At 40.5% G+C, this 22,964-nt stretch overlaps 1 protein-coding gene across 5 annotated transcripts in view; it reads left to right on the top strand.

Moving 5' to 3' along the window:
* Positions 1 to 22,964, top strand: part of LYPD6 (LY6/PLAUR domain containing 6) — a 123,558-nt gene that overhangs the window by 57,144 nt on the left and 43,450 nt on the right. For 3 of the 5 annotated variants that reach the window (XM_060626459.3, XM_060626462.3, XM_060626464.3), the window contains one exon: positions 4,905 to 5,075. The exons of 1 other annotated variant lie outside the window; for it this stretch is intronic. The gene's annotated coding sequence lies outside the window, so the exon portion shown is untranslated. Of the gene's footprint in view, positions 1 to 4,904; positions 5,076 to 5,488; positions 5,619 to 22,964 lie in introns of all 5 variants that reach the window. One more of the 5 variants, XM_060626461.3, reaches the window with a different exon arrangement.

The raw sequence follows: 22,964 nt of genomic DNA, 5'->3' as shown, positions 1-22,964 counted from the left end.
TGGGTGCATAACCCAGTATTGTGATTACTGGATCATATGGTATTTCTATTTCTAATTTTTTGAGGAACCTCCATACTGTTTTCCACAGTTGCTGCACCAGTTTGCATTCCCATCAATAGTGCGTGAAAGTCCTTTTTCTCCACATCTTCACCAACACTTATTTCTTACGTCTCTGATTTTAGCCATTCTGATAGGTGTGAGGTGATATATTTCATTGTGGTTTTGATTTGCATTTCCCTGATGATTAGTGACGTTGAGCAGAGATTCTCTATTTTTGTATAAACTTTCAGTTCCCAGAGGAACATCTGAACAAAATGTTTTTTTTCAAAGGAGTAGAATCAAGGACTGATACTTGGATTGAATGTGGGTAGTGGCAGAAGGAAGAAAACATGTTAATATTTCTAACAGCAAATTTAGTCCTCTTCATGCTTCTCTCTTAAGCCAAATCATTTTGAGTAACAGAGGTCCTTGTTTGGGTTGCAGATGGAAGGAAGCCAACCAGCATCTAATTCTCTTCCTTTTCTCACCTTGCCCTTTATGCAAATAACTAGCATACGTTAATTTCACTTATTCATTCTTTCAATTGTTTAATAAATATTCTCTTAAGATTCACTACATGGGAGGCACTGTGTTAGATGCCTGTGATGCAGAGATAAATAGGACAGGTTGCAGGCTGGAAGAGCCTCTGGTTGGGTGTGGAGGCAGGCCTGCCGACAGTGGATACAGCACCGCCTCTCTGAGAGTGGTGCAGAGGAAGCTAGGAGGAGGTGAGCAACTCAGTGGGAAAAGAGTGGGGGAAGGTTCTCACACGGGAACCTGCTTAGGCTGAGATACAAGGATAAACATTCACCAGGCAGATAATGAGATGAGACACTCCCAGCAAGAGGAACAGATCAGGCGGTAGTAGGTAGACTAGAGAATGTAGAGGGAGCTCTAAGTACAAACAATGACATCAATTGAGAAAATGGGAAGACATCCTTCTTCAAGCATCTTTGAAGCATCTATGCAAATCATCTTTGCATGTACTGTACGAGACCAAGGCTTATCCTACAGTTAGCCTTGACCCATGGAAGGTGGGGTCTAGATGGCAGATGGCCTTGGTGCTACCCTAAAGAGTTTGGAGTCCTCCTAAGTATTTGATAGGGAGTGTAAAAGGACCTGGAGTGAAATCACATGTCCATATTTTCATTTTGGAAAGTATTAAGTTATAAATGACTGAACTTAACTTAAACTACCTTATTTTTTCCCCCTCTCTCATAAGTGGGAGGTCTGAGGGGTGTTCTGGCTCTAGGTACAGTGGAATCTAGGGGTTAAAGTGGTGTCATCGGGACACTGTCTGTGCCTTTCCCTCCACAAGTCTCTGTGTCATTTCTCCTCTTGATTTGCTTTGAGCACCTCTTTTGTACAAATCAGCTTGATTCTTAAGAGACTTCTCACATGTTAACAGATATGGACACTGATTTCTTCAGATATTTTGTATACATACATAGTAGCAATACAGGGAAGGGAAAGAGCTCTGGGCAAAAGTGCTGGGGAATTCTCTGGCTTGGTTGACCACATGCCCATTCCTAAACCAATCTTTGTAGCTAAGGAGACGTGTATTCCATCTAGGTCTGGGTCAGATGCCATCCCTTTTACAGATGGTGGGGGAATTAACCTGTGATTCCCTAAACTACAAAGATAAAAGGGATGAAAAGTTTGAGCGAACTTCTACAGAAATAGAGGGCAATGTACCACAATACACAAAGCTGTAGGATTAGCCTGGTGCAGCTTCCTGCCAGGCGTTCATTTCACATGAATTCAGATAGCACGTTGGCTTTATATGAAAACGGATGAATATATTATGGAGTAGAATGTAGTTGACACTTTTAAAAAAATGAAACATGAGGTATCACAGAAATTAGGCTTTCTACTTTGGGCTGGATCTCAGTACCCTTTGGGTAGGCATTTGCTTTCTCTATAATTGGGTTAGTTAAGAGAAGAAGGTTGAGAAGTCTTAGGCTCCATCTTCCTGGTTTCAGGAAAGCCACGCACAATGAAGGCCTCATGTAAATGATGTTTCAGGAGAACATTGGTGAGAATTGGTTAATGCCAGGGAGTTTTCACAAGTCAACAGCAGGGGTTTGGGGATGGGGAGGTAGAGGAGTCAAGGTGTGATGAGAGGGTGATTGGAAGAGAGTAATTCTTGCCCGAATGCTTAGGTTTCATTTTATAAGATGATTGGCTATATTTGAAATCTGTTATTCACATAGTCTTAGCTTTACTGAAGTCAAATACTTTTTCTCCTTTTCTGTGCTATTATTTTATGAGCTGATCAACTATGTTTGTTTTTATTTTTATTTATTTTTATTTTTTTTTAATTTTTAATGTTTATTTATTTTTGACAGAGAGAGAGAGAGACAGAGCATGAGCAGGGGAGGGGCAGAGAGAGAGGGAGACACAGAATCTGAAGCAGGCTCCAGGCTTTGAACTGACAGCACAGAGCCTGATGCGGGGCTTGAACTCACAGACCGTGAGATCATGACCTGAGCTGAAGTCGGACGCTCAACCGACTGAGCCACCCAGGTGCCCCTATGTTTGTTCTTAGTAACATCAAGTTAATCGTACTATGACTTACATTAAAAGGAAGGTTAAGAATTTTCAACAACCTGGTGATCTTAACCCTTCCTAATGCTAGGCAGATTATCTTCCTTCTCTTCTGGAAGGACTGGAAAAGTTCCAGAAAGTTCCTTGCCCAACATAATGGGTTAATACTGTATTGCACACTTTGTTAAGCTTTACAGTGGACATTGTCAGATCAAGTTACAGCATAGGACTTAAAGGTCAATTATGCCATCATTTTAGGGGGAAGGGAGAATGGCTGGGATATTAAAAAAAAAACCCAAAGCCTTAGCTTTTAAAGACTTATGAAATTGTAGTTGCTTTGTGACATTTGATCGATCACTTTTCTTAATTTCCATCCTGATAACAATCTCCTTAGTCCTTTCCTAAGAAGCTCTTTCATGGCAGAAACACTGTCCTGTGTATGCCTGAGAGAGACAGGACCAGTTATACAGGGTGGAGGACAGTGGGGGTGGGAGGTACCCCTGTCTCTTTGGATTGATTTGTTAATATTTTCCTGTGTTTACTGAAATCAGGGTACCTGAAGAAGTTAAAAGTTTAAGCCATAAAAATGTTATAGTCACAACTGGGCTTGGAACTGGCTTCAGAGAGAATAACTGAGTCAGACCTTTGAAGGCTGAGAACCAAATTAGGGAAATATGAAAAGTAGAAACAGAGAAGCCAAAATGGCCCCATGCATTACTGAATGGCCTAAGGGAACATCTGTGCTTGTGTGCTTCTTGGTTTACAAACTGAATCCAGGCACATTTTCATCACAATGGTTGCATTTGAATAGCAGTGAAGGTCACCAGGATTAGGGGTTTTGACCTGTCACGGCAATGGGGTTTAGGTTTGGTGTCTTTATTTTTGGCCTGTGAAGTCTGTTGTTCAAAGCAAAGTTGATCTTTCCCTGAGATGGCCTTGAGGGCCTTGAGTGGAGGTGGGCCAGCTTCACATTTCCAATGAGTCTCTCCTCCTTCTCCTCCTGACTGCCTCTGTCTCATCGGGACTGGAGCCTGAAGCCCTACTGTCTGAAGCTGCAGTGTAGAGGGTACACTCCAGTACTGGGTGGGTACATTTGCGAGGCTAGCACAGTGGCATGTGTCGCTCTTCTGGGATCATGCTGGTGGACCCCCTACCTGTCCCTGGCTCTTGACCGTGTAGTATTTAACCTCCTTGCATTTTCCCAAATAGAATGATATACTTGTAAACACTCTGAAATATAGACTTATTATATACCGCCCGTTAATTAAATGCAGTTGACCATGATTATTTTGCTTTGAATTCCCTGTCAGGAGATACTCTATCCCGGTAGTTTACTCATAATTTGGACCTTGTGTCATTTTTAAAATGCTCCATACTGGACATCTGAAAGAAGCTATGGCCAATTTTGAAAACCTGTACCCTTGTAGCTCCTGTTTAGTGTAGCTTTCTGGCCTCTTCCTCTTAGCACCTTCTTACTTCATCTTTACTTTGAATAATCTCTTGTCCAACTCTTTGGAAAGGGGAAGAATACTCTTGTCCCTCGGGAGTGCCCCGCGCATATGTTGTTGCTGTGAACCTCTGCTGTCCGCTTCCCACTGCCGTAAGAGATTTAGGGATGCCTGGCTTGTCCTTTGTTCCTATCTTCTACTCCTCTAGTTCCTGTGGCTCCATTTCATAGCAGGTTTTCACGTTGGCTCATTCTTACCTTGCTTGGTGAACCTCTGTCCTAGTCAGAGACAGCCTACTTTTTTGACTATCTAGAGAATTTGGGGGGACGTTGGTACCTGGAACTGTTGCAGCAGTGCCTACCCCCTCAGCCAGGCAGGCCCTGTCCCTACGGCTTGACCCAAGGCATCAGGGTACATGTCCTAGTTCATTGTTTCAAATGTCAGGATCTGAAGTCTTATGATAGCCAATTCTGAATTCTAAACACTATGGATTGTTATATCCGACACAAAGTTTTACAGTCCCTCAAGCCAGCGGACAGTAGTTGAACGGAAGTATTGATAGAGTAGTTCACAGATGATGGGCAGGTTATGATGTGATGCAGTGATTGTAGTTGTATTCATACATAGACTCTTGTTTGGAGATGTTCACCAGTGGTAACAACCTTTACTTGTTGGGTACATACAGTCTATTGCTCAGTGCTCTAACTGCTTTAGGTGTATTTCCTCTGACATTCACAACGAGCCCTTATGGTAAGCATTAGTACCCCCATTTTACAGATGAAAGAATTGAGACACTTGCCCAAGGTGAGTGGTAGAATTAGTATCCTGGTGCAGGTGCCTCTGACTTCAAAACTTTCCATTATGTTATAGTGCTGTGTATTGACAAAGAAGAATCCTGAAGTGATCATTAGTAACCCACTCTCCACGGGAAAAAGCACTTCTGAGCATTCTCTTGAATGTGGCACCAGTTTTTCATTGGATGATTGATTGATTCTTTCTTGCTATGTGCCAGACACTAAAATGGATTCTGGAGTTTTAAAGGTGAGTAAAACTTGACCCTTGTCCCTGAGGATCCCACAGTTTAGTGAGGCAACCTCTTATTTAGTGTCATTGAATTAGTGTCTGCTATAGAAACTCTCTTTGAGCTTTCTCTTGTTCCAAACCATTTTTTCCCCTGCTTATGAAGAAAAGTTCTTGCCCTGAAGTAACTGAATTTAGGGGATGGTCTAGAGTATTGTGGATCTTTGTATGTCTGTATGGGGCTTTAAAAAAATTTAATTTTGTTTCTGGAGCTCTTACTGGCTTTTTGCATTGAAGTCAGATTCCACAAAAGCAGCTAAGACAGCATGATAATGTTTTATATTTATATGGCCCCTCCTAACCTATAAAATGCTTTCCAGGTACATTAGTTGATTGATCCTTATAAGAGCTGATTTTTGATCCCTGTTTCATAGCAGTGACTCTCAGAAGCCACTCATGTGGGTGTGATGAGCCTGACGTGACCCTGGGTTCTCTGCCTGTGACATGCCACTTTTCAATGGGGGAAGAGGTTTGCTGGTAGGAAGCTTTCTGGAAGAAGAGAAGGTATATCAAGTAGAAGGAAATGTGGTTATAAATATCCTGACTTGTTTGTGGGGAAGTAGAGAACAAGGAATGTGCATTTAGCAGGACAACAACTGGAGTTAGTCGGCAGTTCGATTGACTGTAGTCAAGTACCTGAGCAGGGGAAGCCACGGGAGGAGGGTGTCTCCCTCAGTTCTGACTACCATAACAAAACACCACAGACTGGGTGGCTTAAATGACAGAAATTTAGGGGCACCTGGGTGGCTCAGTCAGTTAAGCGTCTGACTTGAGCTCATTCATGAGTTCGAGCCCCGCGATGGGCTCTGTGCTGACAGCACGGAGCCCGCTTCGGAACTTCTGCCTCCCTCTCACTGCCCCTCCCCTGTTCACGCTCTCTGTCTCAAAAGCAAAGTTTTAGAAAAATGACAAAAGTTTATTTCTCAGAGTCAGGGCATGGTGTGTGAGTGTGTAACGTGGGCATAAAAGGCATAATCAATGTGGTTGTAGAAAACGATTTCTCGATAGTTATTTGGACTGAAAGTAAAAGGAAGGTAGAATTTCTGAGTGCTTGGCGTATGTCAGCCTTTCTGTAAACATCTTGGAAATTCATGCAGTGCATTATTAATCCCTCTGAGGAAATGGAAGCTGTGATTGCATGGCAGTGAGTGAGTCTTCTTCCCATTTATATTAGCAGGATGCTGCCATACAGAGGTGTTATATTTTCCTTCCTTCCTTCCTTCCTTCCTTCCTTCCTTCCTTCCTTCCTTCCATCCATTCTTCCTTCCTTCCTTCCTTCCTTCCTTCCTTCCTTCCTTCCTCTTTCTCTCTTTATATCTCTCTTTCTTTCTCTCTTTAACCCTTTCTTTCTTTCTTTCTTTCTTTCTTTCTTTCTTTCTTTCTCCCTCTTTTTTCCTTTCTCACTTTCTCTCTCTTTTTTCCTTTCTCTCTCTCTTTCTGTCTTCCTCCCTTCCTTCCTTGCTTTCTGGTTTACTTGCTTGCTCACTTTCTGGCTTTCTTTCTTTCAGCTATACAAAGATCTTGAATGTCTATTCTTTTTGAAAACCTTTAGGTCCAAATTTGACCCCCTGGGAAGGTTCTCTGTCAGTGAGAGGATATTGCTTTATGTAGGACCCCCCTGGAAAAAATAAAATAATCCTTGCACATTGGCTCAAGTGTGTGATGAAAAGTGTATAGTCTTGTGTTCTGTCGCTGTACCTGCCTCATTCAGGTACAGCCTTGCATAAGTCTTCTCCTACTTCTGAAGTTAGAATGATTCAGTGATGACAGTAAAGCCCTTTTTCATGGTAATTATAATCAGAGTTCTGAATACATTTATGCATCTATAGCTTTTCAGTGTTACACTTAAATGGATGCCATCAGAAGCATTTTGAAGGCTGATTTAGCTTGAAGAATTTCCATTTAAAACCCATTCTTGTGTTTCTAGCGTTTTCAGCAGCAAGGCGAGGGAGTTGGTCTGGTCCTAAATGACTATGGTTAGCGGATGAATTCAAGGCTCTTCACTGTGTGAAGATAGTATTATTTCTTCCTCACAACTCTAGAAGCATAAATTTTCAAAATAAATAGCCTCATACTTGCTCTTTTTAGGATATTAGATGGTACTAAATAACCAGTTTATCAAGAATAAGGCTCACTGAGTTAGCAGGCATGGAGGGTGGAGGGTGTGCTGTGGGCAGGGAAGCCTCACTGGGAAGGGGTCAGAGCCAACTGTGGTCCTGTTTGCCTTGTGTGGGCAGGCTGCAGACCCAGGCGTGCATTAGGGAGCTGTCTTTTTGGCCACAGCATTACTTACACACCAGAGGGTATGATGTACAAATCTGAGCAAGATTAAGGGATCTGGGTTCTACTGTACCGTGTGAGAAGATGAGATTAGCTTTCCCCAGCTACAAAGACTGGATACATTTTAAAAAGTATTTTAACCGCAGTGATTTCTAAGTTCTCCTGGAATCTATTACCATCTATTAGCTCCTGGGGCTTTGAAGCACTGACTGCTGAAGATATGACAGTAATAGGGTGATTTGCTTTCCTTTGTGGTGGGGTTTGAATACCAAGGTGCCAAACAAGACTGGATAGTCTCCTCCAGACCTGATGATGGAGGTAGGGAGGTTTTACGCAAAGCCTGCTTACAAATCAGGTAGCTTGACGGTCTAGAATCAAAAGTGCAGTAATCAGCTTACACTGTCACGTTTCTATCAGGATGACAAAAGTACTTAAGACCTGCTGTTTGGAAAGTCAGAAGCAAATGTTTTTGCTTCAACTCTTAATTCACAATGATGTCATTTCTTTTCGCTGTACAGTTGTATTGAGGAAATCAGCCAATGTTCTTTGTTCTGCTGCATGAAAGGTGGTTTTAGGGCCATTAGTGATTCTATGAGCTTCCCTTCACTTGAGTCCCTGAGTTTATACTTTTGCTACAACTAGGCAGAGTTGTCAACAGGGGACCTCTAAACTCCTGGAAATAATGATAGTAGCCATCACTATTCTCTGTGTCAGGCATGTGCTATGGGCTCTCATTGTTCACCTTATTTAAGCTTCACAAAAAAGAATTTGAAAATCCTTTGACTTGACATCCATTTAAAATATATTTTAAAACTAAATTTATACCATAAATTCATATTTCATAACTTGAATCTTTTTTTATAATGAAATTTATTTTTTTTCCTGATTATATAAAGTAAAAATCATCTGAAACTCGTATCTCAGTGATAACCACAAATAACATTTTGGTGCCCAGCCTTTTATCTCTCTCTTTGTTGTGTATCTTTCTCTACACAGACACATTGGTGTGTGTATGTGTGTGTGTACAAATAGTTCTTCATAAATTAGATCCTATTAAACATTCTGTATTTATTGGATACCTTTTAAAAATTACATTGTTTCTGCCTTCCCTTCACACCATGACCCCCACCCCCCACTATCAACCAGTGTCAAACAACCTAGTTTATATATCTAGATATCTCCATATTTCTCTCCATGTGTTATATACACACTTATATTTATGTTTATGTTTTGCTATGAAGAGGCATCTCCCAAAGCAGTGTTAGTCATGTGATCAGGCTCCATTATCCAGAATTCTAAATAGTGGACAATACATTCCAAAAATAGAGGGATTACTGTAACATACTCCGAATCTTCTCTTACTGAGCAGTACCTCATAGTCTTTCATTGTTGAGATGGCATATGGCTAACTCATTCTCTCTAGTGACTTGGTAATAAAATGTGGGGTAGGAGCTCCATCTAATTCTTTTTGTTCCCATTTCCATGACATCCCATTGGGCACGTGCCATTTATCAATGAGGTGTTCTCTCCACAATGGATCACAACGCTTACTTTGTCACGTGGAAGCTCCTAGTCTATGAATATTGCTTCTTAGTCTGTTCTGTTATTCATTCCCATGCCATGTTTTGATGTTAATGGATTTAAGTCTGTCTGGTATGGCCCTTCCTTCTTTATTCTTTTTCAAAAATTTCTTGCCAATTTTTGGACATTTAATCTTGCCTAAACAGATATTATATCCACTTTATTTTTTTTAAGATTTATTTAATTTTTTTAATGTTTGTTTATTTTTGAGAAGGATAGAGTGAGTGGGGGGGTGTGCAGAGAGAGGTGGGGACAGAGGATCGGAGGAGGGCTCTGTGCTGACAGCAGTGAACCCCATGCAGAGCTTGAACTCAGGAACCTTGAAATCATGGCCTGAGCCGAAGTCAGATGTTCAACTGACTGAACCACCCAGGCACCCAAAATTTATTTAATTTTAGAGACTGCATGAGTGGGGAAAAGTGGGAGAGAGAGAATATCTTAAACAGGCTCCTGACACGGAGCCTGACTCAGGGCTCAATCTCACAACCCTGGGATCATGACCTGAGCCGACATCAAGAGTTGGACACTCAATTGACTGAGTCACCCAGGCACCCTGATATATCCACTTTAAAAAATTGGGATTCTAATTGACATTGTATTAAATGAATGTATGAATTTTGAATTTATATATTTATCTCTAATCTTTCTTTTCCTTTTTGATGCTATTGTAATGCTATTGTATTTTCATTGCAAATATGGGGAAAAGCTCTAAACCACTAGCCACCTGATCCAAGTCCTTTATTGCGTCTAGTAGTTTTCATATTTAAACCAGAGTTGGAATTTCTAGGTATGTAAGCATATCATTAAGAGAAAGGGAAAACTTTCTCTCCTCATCACTCTATTTATATTAACTATTTTCTTTACCTCAGTTCACCGTTGCATTGTAATGATGATAATAGGTATCCCATCTTATTCCTGGCATTGTTTAGAATGATATTTGCAGTTGATTTTCGATAGATATTTTCACGTTCAAGATGTTTCTGTTTACATTTTACTTGGGGTTTTATTAAAAATGGCTGTTGAATTTCACCAGGTGGTTTTTAGAAACTATCCATATAACCAACCACTTTTCCTCCATGCATTTGTTTCTGTTACAAATGATGTTAATGGATTTGCTACTGTAGAACCTGCCTTTTTGGCATAAAACCCACTTGATTACTGGCAGTATTCTTTCGTCTATTTTTGGATGTGCTTGCTAATATTTTACTTAGAATTTTTATAAGTGGGATAACCAATAAGCAAATATTTACAAGTGGGATTTCTCTGTAGTTTTCTTTTATTGTACTGCTTTTATCAATTTTGGTTTAAAGGCTCAGCCAGTTTTATAAAATGGATTTAGAGGCTTTCTCTATGTTTCCATAGTCTTGAATAATTTAAATAACATATTTTTATTCTTTGTAAGTTGTATGGAACTCACTGAAAAATCCTCTGTTTTGGCTCTCTTTCTTAATAGTAGGAATTTAACCACTTTTGACATCTGTACTACGATAATTTATCTATTCGATTTTCTACGTGAATTAGTTTTGTTAATTTATAACTTGCAGAAATTCATGCCAAGAACATCAGAATGCATTTGCTTCTTTCTCTTTTACCTGCCTCTAGCCTTGCTCCTTCCCAGCTCCTACATTTCCTTTCATTCATGACTATTACTGTTACTCGTGCTGTCTCTGTTATTTCGGAAGACTTTCACCTTCACTGTACACTTTCCCAGTTATGATAGCCGTAGTATCTTAGATTTCACAATATATTTGCAAGGTATACTTCTCGTCACTGTTTTTTCTCCTTTCCCTTTTCCTCTCTCTCGAGGTCCCTGCTCTGATGCATTTTTGTTGCATTAGGGTCCCTGTCACTATTTTTTTACATATGAAACATGAACTTTATTTAGTTATGAAACTTTGCATTTCTCCAAGGATTTTCTTTCTAGCTGGATAAGCTTGGGAAAGTTTAACTTAGCTGGGCCTTAGTCTCCTTATCTGTAAAATGGTAATACCAATAATGGCTACCTCATAGGAATATTGTGAAGAGTTAGTGTAAGTATTCTCGTTACCTATTGCTATGTAATGAACTGCCCCCAAACGACAACTTACTATTATCTCTCGTGATCCTGGGGGTTGGGCTTGGCTGGGCTATTCTTGTTTGGGGGCTCTCATGTGGTCAGAATCGAATAGCAGCAGGGGCTGGGATCTTCCAAAGGTTCAACTAGGTTTGATGTCCAAGATAACTTTTTCACTCACATGACTGTTTTTCTCATACAACCACTCTTTTCATCAGAGAAGCCTGGGTTTCCTACATGGAAACTCCAAGAGGCAGTATTCATAACGTCTTGGCTTAGAACTGGTATGGGTACACTTCTACCAGATTCTATGAGGTGGGAGACTAGACCTCATCTTGGGCTGGCATGAATGGAGAGGGAGGGAAGGAACTAATGGGAGCCACCTTATAGACAAACTACCACGATAAGTGAAATGCTTAGAATTGAACCCGGCACCGAATGAGTGCTATTAAATGTTAACTCAATGATACTATTGTTGTGGTTATTAAATCAACTTCAGTATTTCCTATTACTGTGGGAGGTGAACGATGTCTCCGATGGGCACAGAATTCTGGGAATGCACTTCTTTCCTCTCAGTAGCATGCAGATGAAGTCTGATGTTAGTCTAATTACCTTTATAGGTAACTTGTTATTTTTGTCTAGATGCTTCCCATATTTTTCATTACACTCAGAAATAAGACAGGTGTTACCACTTTTGAACAGGCTTTTGGAGGCGTTAGAAAATATGAGACAAGAAAATAAAGGAGGAAATATTTAAAAAGAAAAAAAATTTCCTCTTTGAGCTGATGATTATATTTAGAAAACTCAGGAGGCTCTATTAAGGAAAAAAAAATGTATAGTAAGGTGAGTGATTATGAGATAAATACATAAAAACAAACTTTTCTTTATTCTAGTAAGTACTGGGGTTGCATTGATAAGTGTCTTTTGTAATCATTGTTTTTTGTTTTTGTTTTTGTTTTTGTTTTTGAGAGAGAGAGAGAGAGAGAGAGAGACAGACAGAGTGTGAGCAGGGAGGGTCAGAGAGAGGGAGACACGGAATCTGAAGCAGGCTCCAGGCTCTGAGCTGTCAGCAGAGCCTGACGCAGGGCTCGAACTCACAAACTGTGAGATCATGACCTGAGCCAAATTTGGACGCTTACCCAACTGAGCCACCCAGAAACTCCAGTGATGATTCTTAACTTGGAACTGGACCCGCTCTTTCAACCTTCCAACTGCAGCCTTTTTTCAAGATAAGGCCATTTTCCTGTGTTATTTCTTCAGTTTTTGCCTTTCCTCCGTCTGCTCCTATTTTTCTACATGTTCTTGTAATTTGTATAACTATAATATGCCAACTGCCTTTTCTTGGGACAATTTGCCCTTTTATTACAAGGTTCTAATTTTCCTATTTTGGAAGATTGTCCTCTATTTTATGTTAGGGTGGGGATGGCAGAAGGTGGCCGTATGTGGGGGTGGGGGGGGACGGGGGAAGTTGTTATTTTGTCTTACGGCTGTCCTGGAAGTGCTCCTGTGGGATTTCAGAGAGAAGCTGCTTTCTTCTCATTAGAATACTCTTTTGCTACCTGGGGTGGGGTGGGAGGGGGGAGGAATGTGCAGGGAGGTTCTTCTGGGGACCTCAACAGAGGACAGACAGCTGGAGTTGGCCTGCTGGACAAGCCTCAGGCTCATGAAGTTGTAGCTGATCAAAGCATCCCACAGCTTGACCTGAACTTTGAGGGTGAATAAAGCAATGAGTAAGCCATGGAAACTAAGATAAAGGGACCCAGGCACCAGAGAATAATAAGCAGAAGGTAGGTGGTATTGGTCAAATAGAATAGATGGAGGAGAAAGATGATTAAAAAAAAAAAAAGATAGAAAGTAATTCCATTGCAAAATAAAGTTTTCCAGAATTTAAACAAAATGCTTCTTATTTATTTATTTATTTATTTATTTTGATGTTTATTTATTTTTGAGAGACAGAACATGAGTGGGGGAGGGGCAGAGAGAGAGGGAGGCACAGAATCCGAAGCAGACTCCAGGCTCTGAGCTGTCAGCACACAGCCCAACGTGGGTTTTGAACTCATGAACCGTGAGATCATGTCCTGAACCAAAGTCAGATGCTTAACCGATTGAGCCACCCAGGTGCTCCAACAAAATGCTTTTTAAATGAAACATTCCGTAGATGTCAAGAATGCCCAAGAGATTGTCAACAGTGATTGCCTCTGGAAAGGAGGGGTGGGATGGTAAGGGGACCAGGGTTAGAAGATAACTTCCTTTTCATTGATATTTGGCCCTACATCACATTGCCACATCACATATGAATGTAGTTATGCAGTTGGATGTGGAATGGAGTGGGCTATAAAAAACAAGCAGTGGTGTTAGGGTAGGGTGGAAAATTTCTGTTTCCAAATTATAGGAAAATATGGCATTTAATTTGGAAGGAAAAATGCATCTTTATTTTTATTATCTTCTAATGAAACCACAAAAGGACTCGTAGTACCTGTGACTTTGTCATCAGTACAAATCTAAAACACTTTCAGATAACATTAGAGTTGTTGCAGACATCCTGAAATATCATTTAAGCTCATCATTGCTTGAAATTATAATCATTATTAGCATCACCAGTAGAGCTTGATATTTAATGTCATAATAAAGCATATATATTGCTGTATCACAAGTTTATGTATTTTAATATTTTTATGTTGATATTTAAATATAATTGGTTTGCTTTGTAATCCTATGTATTTCGCTTTATGCATTTAAAAATACTGCTCTGGGAAAAGGTTCATTGGTTTCACTAGACTGATAAGGGATCTATGTGCCCAAAAAAGTCAAGAAGTTTTGGGATATAGGGACTGTTGGGGTAAACTGGTCTGGAAGATCAAGTGGAAAAACATTTCAAAATACAAGAGCAAAATATATAAATAAAAGGTCACAATCACTGGGATATTAAGAGACTTAGTGGACAGTCTGACCCTTCCAAAATGAGCAGGCCAGATAACAGGACAAGTCTTCCCCATGAAGCATGGTTGGGAACATTATGTCTGTGTTGTTGCTTTATTTGTATGGCCTTTTAAAGGAAAACACAACATTGGCAAAGTTTTGTTGGAGTAGTTGTTTTTTTTTTTTCAAGTTAAATTTTTTAAAAATTTGTTAAAGTTTATTGATTTTGAGAGAGAGACACAGAGACAGAGACAGAGTGCAAGCAGGGAAGGGGCAGAGAGCAAGGGAGACACAGAATCCAAAGCAGGCTCCAGGCTCTGAGCTGTCAGCCCAACACGGGGCTCAAACTCATAAGCTGTGAGATCATTGACCTGAGTCAAAAGTCGGATGCCCAACCGACTGAACCACCCAGGTGCCCCTGTTTTCAAGTTAAATTTTACCGGTCCACAATCCCCTCCACCCTCGCTCCATCCCCGCTCAGGCTCAGAATCACCAATGCATGTCAAATCCTTTATTGCACAGGTGGAGAAGCTGGTGTGATTGTCCATTGGGAAAAGCTACTTCGGGCAAAGCCAGGACTGGAGCATCCCTGCCCCAGACCTCCATGCCATTCCCCACCCATCTTGGCTGAAGAGGGGGCTGGGAGGGCTGGTGGGAAAGTCCCAGGACAACCACCTGATGCTTTTAGACCTGAAAGAACTTGTGGTGATCTGTACCTGCCCCAGGCAGTGGTAGCATGTCCTCTGCCTGAGCACTTGTTGCTGTTGCTGTTTACTCCACACTCAGGTGGTACCTGTCCCTTAACATTTTTCCTGGAATAACAAAGAAACAGCCTTTTTAACTCTTGCATGATGTCCTGCTGATTGTAGGTCTCGGTTGCCCTTTAAGTAGCAAGAGGAGAGCAACATTAGTGCTTGAGACTACTGATTGTGTCATTGTGTGTGAGGAAACAACAAAAGGCGGTGTGTGTGTGTGTGTGTGTGTGTGTGAGAGAGAGAGAGAGAGAGAGAGAGAAAGAGAGAGAGAGAGAGGAGGGAGGGAGGAAGAGAAAGTTCGTAGTTCTTTGGAGGATGAGAGAAGAAAAAATCTTGTCTAAACAAATTTTATTTAAGCCCTGGGATTATGTATTCATGGGATTTTTTTTTCCAGAGGAAACTGTAAATGTTACTGGCCATTGTAATCTTGCTTTACTAGCTCTTGATTAGAGATCATATTTAAACTTTCCAGTAACACACTTGTTAATAGTGTTTGCTGCTTAATTATAACAATACTTTTTAAAAGTACCAGGACATCCTTAAGTTCATGTTTTGATAAAAGTGGAGGATTCAAGAAGATTGCTTTTGGATGTTAACGTTTGCTCTAAGATTTGGGGCCTTCCCCAGGATATGCAAACAAACAAATGCAAAGATAGTCTTACCTGCATGTATGAGATGGGTTTCTGTTGGCGTATATCTGGCTGCATCCACACTCCGGGGGCTCCACCTGACAGGGACTTCCTTTTCTCATTAATAAGAAGACTGGAAGTTGGCAGTCCAGGGCAGATGTGACAGCTCTGAGAGACCAGTTTCATTCCATCTTTCTACTCATACTCCCCGAAATGATAGTCACACTCTTGGGCTTCTCACCTCTATTGCAAGCCCCAAGAAGGGTGAAGGGCAAAGAAGGAAAAGCAAAAGCCAAAGGTGAGCCATCAGCTTTCTTAGAAGCACCACTGTGGTTTTCATTTACATCTCATTAGCCAGGAATGTGTCCCGTGACCACCAGTGCTGGTGGGAATTCTGGGAAGTGTATTTTGAGTCAGGCTGGATGCCACCCTGAACAAAATAGAATTTCTATTTGTAACAAAGAAGGAGTGATCGGATTTGGGGTATGTAACCTTCAGCCTAGCACAATATCCTTCACCATACCCCTCTGTCTGCATTGCAGCTGTTTCCTGTTCATCCGTCTCTGGCTGTGTCTTCTCCCCCAGGAAGTCCCCTGGAACCCCCAGGAGGGGTTAAGTGACCATTCTCTGCGCGTTGTTTAGCTATACAGTTAACATCACACCTAACCTATTCCTGTCATCTGGAATGATCAGTTTTATGACAGATCTTGCAATTACTGTCAAGAGTGGGGTTTGTGTCAAACTTTTAATCCCGGTTCCTAAAACAGTACTTGGTACACAGTAGACGCTTATTTAAAACAGAACTGTTGAAGGCCAGGTAAGCTTACTGAAATTCAGGGATCTCAGAGCATTTTTAGTTTTTTTCAAATTCTTTTTCATTTTTCTCTGTTTTGAGCTACAATGTATACATTTATAAGTGCCTCTGTTAGATATATTTTTAGATGTTTTTAATCTTGTAAAACATACTGGTTGTTGGTGCCAGCGTACATGTGAATGTGTGTGTGTAAGTGTGTGTGTGTGTGTGTGTGTGTGTGTGTGTGTGTGTGAGATCTTTATCTGAGTGCAGCTGTTAAATGGGCCAGTTATTTCCTATGGCACCAAGTGTTTTGAGAACCATGAAGCAAAGAGGGACTGGAGACAGTGGCCTTAGACCTAGAATTCCAGTGCTGTAATAAAAGTGCAGTTTACACACCCCACCCCAACCCACCCCACCCCCACCACCGCCCATGTTGGAAGACAAATGAGGTTGTTTATCTGAAAAGTGTTTTGAACTCTTACCCCTCCAGGAGAAAGGTCCTATGTTAATTCCTGGTACAGTTAATCCTCTATTTCCCATGGCAATAGGCAAAAAATAAAAATTTTTTAAAAAGAGTGCAGATTGTCTAAAGGTCATTGATTCTGGATTTTGGAATTGAATGATAATATATTTTGGATGTTGGCAGGAGACCAGCCTCCTGTGTGGGTAAAATGAGGCCATTGTTAATGTGAGTCATGAATCTGCATTATCAGTTCCTGTCTAAGCCTATCAGGGACAGGTGGTGTGGAATGAATTTGTATTAAGAAAGGGCCAAGGCATATGCAATGCTTTTGTATCTGTGGCCGTCTCAAGTTCCATCTTTGTTTTCTGATTAGATCATAAGAAACTGGGTTACATTTGGATCTTTTACTGAAACGCTTATGTGAATAGTATCTCCAGATCCTAGGCAGAACTACTGGTGAAGTCATTAAGGGTTAATGAATGAAGGCTTGGTCAAAAATTCCCATGTCCCTAAGTATGGTCCTGGACTAGCAACATCAGCATCACCTAGGAAACCTGTTAGAAATGAAAAGTCTCAGGCCCCACCCCACACCTACTCAATCAGAAACCCTGCCGGTAAAGCCCAGAAATCTGTTTCAACAAGTCCTCTCGGTGATTCTGATGCAGGGTCAAATTTGGGAGCCTAAGGACATAAAGTCAAGATATTTTCAAGGTGTCTTGGATCATGTCTCTTAGAATTCAGCACCAAGTAAAAAAATCTTTGACAAACAGGCATGAAATCTTTTTCCAGACAATAAGAATGACATCAACCATCATGTTTCCATTTTTGCCTTTTTCTTTAGGAAATTTGGAGCCATGCTGACTGCTCAATCATAGTCAATACATTTTCCTGGGCTTTTTATCTCCCCTTCCTTTCCATGAATTTTATTTGCTTCTTTTATTTAATAGCCTTACTATGAGTCTTTTATTATCGGCCTTCTCAAATCCATTTTTCTAGTAAGTAGGTTGGCAGTGTGGGTGGGATATAATTTGAAATAAATTGACTCACTCACATAGTGATTGACAGAAGTATTTGACTAAGAAATGTACTAGAGAGTGAGGGAAGCTAGCATGGAATTAAACAGATCTTGCAGAAAACACCATGCATGCCCTTGAATATTTGTACGTGGTGAGAAAATGCAAACAGTGTAGAAACATACAAAATGAAAGTAAAAACTTCCCTCACTCCTCTAGTGAAGGCCTTCTCCCCAAACATAATTATTAATAACTTTTAGGTGTCTTTTTAGAAGATAAAGATAATGCATAGAGCCTATATGTGTGTGTGCTATGTGTGTGTGTGTGTGTGTGTGTGTATTGTTTATTCACTTCCATTTTAGAAAGCACCATAGTGTACAATATCATCTGTGTCTTCCTTTTCTTCATAATATATCTTGTAGATCTTCTTTCTTTTTAGAAGTGATACAATATTCTTTTGTATGGTGTTACTTTAACTTATAAACCTCACCCTTATTATTAAATATTTGGGTTATCATGAACATTTTCCCCTATATGATTTTAGCACATTTTTGACATATATCTGCTAGGTAAATTATTGGAAATGGAAATTTTTGATTAAAGAGTACACACATTAAAAAAATTAGTTTCCAAAAAAAAAAAAGATAAACTAATTTACTTCTCAGATGAGATTGTCTCTTTTCCCACATATTTATTAACATAGGGTATTATCAGATGGAAGTATTTTTGCCAATTTTAGGTGAGGAAATTATATTGTTCTGAATCATTGTTTCAATTCACTTGTCTTTAAATCTGGTAAGATTAAACCTTTTAACAAGATTTATTAGCTAATTTTTTATTTCTTTTTTTGTGAACTGCTGTTGAGGGATGTTTATCCATGTTTTTCTTTTTTTTTTTTTTTTTTTAAAGTTTATTTATTTTTGACAGAGAGAGAGTGCGCGTGCGCACACGCACGCATGAGTGGGGGAGGGGCAGAAAGAGGGAGACACAGAATCCGAAGCAGGCTCCAGGCTCTGAGCTGTCAGCACAGAGCCCAATGCGGGGCTTGAACTCACGGAGTGTGAGATTATGACCTGAGCCGAAGTCGGACACTTAACCGACTGAGCCACCCAGGCGCCCCTATCCATGTTTTTCTTGATCTAATCCTAAAGTTTCTATATCTGGAAATCTTTAAAATATCACTACAGAAGTTGTTTTTGCTTTTGTTGTTTTAATACAAAGTTTCTAATTCTACCTTAGACTTCCTGAGTCTGTTTCTTTACTAGTCTGTTTTTTCAGGTAATGTTGACGAACAGTCACAATGGGACTGTAGTCCGAGAATAGTATAAACATAGTGCAGTGTCCAGGACAGATTTCTTAGACAAGCCATGTCTGTCCTCTTTACCTAGTAAACAGGAAATAAATATTCAATATGCATTGTGGGCACTATGTTAATTGGGAGCCAAAATACTGTCAACTGCTTCCATTTTTTAAGCTAAATATATATATATATATATAAAGGCATTTCATGTTAGGATCCAAACTGTCTTATGTGGTGGGAATTAAAATGGAAGATAGATAATAAACACTTGATTAAGTTTGCTTCTTTCATAATCGTGAACTCTTCATGCTCCCCATACTGTCACTTGAGCCTGGAAACCCCAGGACTGAATTTTAAGACCCAGCACAGTAACAATACTTTGCTCGGTTCTGGTACTTTTAATTTCCCCTGTATTTCTATTGTTTTTGACAATGTCACACTCATCTCAGAAAACCTCTTCTATGGCTTGCATTTTCCCTTCTCCATGACTGTATAAAATGTTAATATACCGCTAAGCACCATCCAACTGTTGGCCTTATCCTCACACAAGGAAAATTGAGGATATGTAGGACTCTCCAGCAGGGTCCTCCAGATATCCCTGGTGATGAGTAATCCTGAACCCAACATTCTTGCCTGCAGCCGTACCTTGCTCGGGGGAGACCAGGGTCAGAGAAAGAGGAGATCAAGTTTGTAAGTTACCGGATACATTTCTTCCCCTCTCATTTATCATATTATACAGGGAAATAGATGTAGAGAACAAACATGCCCAAATTGTATCAAGTGTAAAGAAAGATGAAATTTGATTTAAAAAAAAAAAGGAATTGAGAAGAAAAAAGAACTTCATCTTTCTACTGTGTTATAGACTTACCAAACCAGTGTCTGTGGCCCAAATTCTTTCAGTTGTTCATGTCCCACTTACTTTATTCTCCTTGTCCACCTCATTTCTCTGAGATTTGCACTTTCCATTTGTTCTTGAAATCAGCTAACAGTTAATCTATTCCCTGGCATGAGCATTTCCTCTAGGAGTTTACCATTTCATTGGCTTTTTAATCCAATTGTTAAAATTCTCCCAATACTCACAGACACAGAATAGCTTCACCTTGTAAATTTTGAAGGGTTGGCCAGGATTATTAAGAAAGTGAAGTACATAGATCTGCTTTGAGGAACTAGGCCTGTACCAGGCAACTGATTTGCAATGTGACTGGGGACGTGTGAGGAAGAAGGAAAGAAATATTTGGAACAATTGCCAGGTTCACTCTGATTCTGGGCTCCATCCACACACCACACCTTACTGCACGAGAACACATGTCAGACTAGTTGAGTGCAGGTGTGCCTAAGTTAGGGACAGGGCCAAGGGGTAGCCGGTTGTATCTTCACAATGTATAGATGGGTCTTCAGGAATCCTGGAATCTATGGCCAAAAGTCTCTCTAGAACTAGCCGCTGTTGTATTCGTGTATTTTTACAAATTTACCTCACTAGAAACAGGGCTTAATAAACAATGGAACCTTGATAGGGCAGATATTCAATTAATAAAATTTCTTCCCCCAAAGTAATTTATGTTTTATGCCACTATTCAGAAAAAGAAATTTCAGAGTGTAAGAGTGAGGAACAGTTTTGAAGTGATTCTATGAAAGCATTTACAACTAAATATGTACTAATATTTTTTTAAATGCTCACTATTTGTATTTTGTAAGTCCTCATTTAGTTTCTACAATTTTATAATGAAAAGGTTTCTCACCCATTAAGATCTTTCAAATAGCCAGGTTACTGTTTAAGGTGTTTCTTGAATATATATATCTATAGATATAGATAGATAGATAGATAGATAGATAGATAGATATAGATATAGATAGTTTCATTTTTGTTTGTTTAAAAGATATTAATGTTTCTTGAGAACTCAAGTTGTTTGCTTTAGTAGAGAACTCAAGTTGTTTGCTTTAGTAGAGTATTTTTAAAATCTTCTCAAACAATATAATATTGTACCGTCTACTTTTCTGTTTCTTCTACTTAATTACAATTTTCTTGGTTATAAGGGCTCAATTATTCAAATCTGAACCTCCAGACATAGCACAGGGTTTGACCCATGTTAGGTCTTCAGTAAATATTTGTTGAACAAGACAATGAATTAGTTGCCTCTTTGGTGAGGCTAATACAGTCCTCAGTAGCATGGGGTTATGAAATACTTCATGAACTGAGAAGACAAAACGCTAAAATGTAATGGTTAAGTTTCTTAAAAGAGAGTAGTGCAGACTCTCGGACACATCACCATGTGCTGAGCCTCCAGTGCTCAGATCTGCAGGGTGCATTCCGTATGAGTTATGGGCGAGGTCGTTGGTGCATTTTAGAGTGGTGGACAAAAGCTGGCAGGTGTGGGCCATAGCAGTCAGTGGGTATTCTTTGTGTGACCTCCTGTTGGGTTTTGTTTTAATTTTGAATCAGTTTGTAACCTTTAAAATGCAGAAATCTCACAATAAAAATCTGGTTTCCTGAGGTTTTTTTGAAAACTCAACAGATCTTGCCTCGCTATCCTTCATGGCAACATTCAGCTGGAGCTGAGTAGTGGCTGTTCTTCACAGACAGACACATTCTGGACTCTGTCACTGTTGAGTGGGAGAGACACTTTGTTTCCCTGCCCTTATGTTGAGTGGGAGAGACACTTTGTAGGATGCATACTGGATAGGATAAACACATGGAACCTTACAACTTGGTATAGGATATGGAGCAATCTGCACTCTGTAATCAGGCAGATTCTCCTTGAACTGGTCATGCAAAAACAGAATAATGAAAACAGAGCCAAGCCAAAGTCTGGTGCACAATTATACTGGCTGTCAAACCTCAGACCCCAGAGAGAAGGCAAAGGGGAAAGGGCACTCTAGACAGAGGGAGTAGTATAGCTTTTCCTAGGCTTGGATGCAGAAAGTAGTATGATCATTAGTGTGGTGTCTGTGGAGTGCACAGTGGGAGCAAGTAGGGGGTGAGCCTAGAGAGATGGTAGAAGAGGTCATGAAGGCTGTGAAGCAGATGCTGAGACAGGATTAGATGTATAGGAGACTTATTACACACCTCTGAGGGAAATGGGGATGGACTAGGGAGACTGGGAGAGTTGTCAGATGCTGTACAGGATGACCCTTGGAAGGGAGGGAGGGATCATAGCCTATAGTGCAATTCTAAGAAAGTTTGGTGAGGAAGATGGGGTACCCTCAAGCCAAAGTCATCTATCAGAGGAGTCTCCTGTATTCCCAGAAAATGAGCCTGCTTTGGTAGGTAGTATCCCTGCCTTCCTCAGTCATTGGCTGGGAGCAGCCTTTTGGAAGTGTGGCCTCAGTATGAATGTGGTGATGGATTTTGGAGCACAGCTAGGACTGTAGGTTGATTGTGTCCCCCAAAGTCAAAAATCATGAGGCTTATTTTCATGGCTGCTACAGTCTGCCCTTTGTGCCACACGGACCTCCTTCTCTACACAAGTTCAAGGAGGAGCATCCCTGTGGTTCCTGTGGGAGGGAACTCAGAGATGAATGTTGGTTGGACAATTGTGCCCCATCCTTGGCTGCATTTGATCTGTGGGCTGCAGTTGTACTTACCCCCTCCTTCCTACAATATCCATTCTGAGTTTCTCACATCCTTGGTTATCACCTTGATAGGTCTTGATGGTCCACCTAATTGTATGACCCAAATCTTCATTCCTAGGAGTCTGGAACCTTGGTAATCATGCATTTTCAGGCTGGGATTGCCACATGTGTCTTTTCACAACTACACAGGGGTAATGGAGCACCAGGAGGCACCCCTGAGGATCACCTAGGTTTCATATGGATTCTTCCCTGCCTTTCTTGTGAAAAGGTAGGCCTGCCTCTTCCTCCTATGTAGGACCAATTATCCCTGCCATAATGGCATTTGGTTGGTCTTTGGACACAGAGTCTCAGGTAGCCTGGTGGGACATGAAACTTGTAGTTCGATTGGACCTTGCCATGTCCTTTGGTAATATTGTACCCCTTTGGAGATGAGGACCTCCAGTATCACAGAGCTCAGAGTTGCATGGATCACTGGGGGTGATGGTAAGGGA

The sequence above is a fragment of the Panthera onca genome, chromosome C1, assembly GCF_046562875.1.
Source record: "Panthera onca isolate mPanOnc1 chromosome C1, mPanOnc1 haplotype 2, whole genome shotgun sequence".
NCBI classification, from domain to species: domain Eukaryota; kingdom Metazoa; phylum Chordata; class Mammalia; order Carnivora; family Felidae; genus Panthera; species Panthera onca.
Note: the sequence above shows the minus strand (reverse complement) of the source record. Positions and strands in the feature narration are given on the sequence as shown.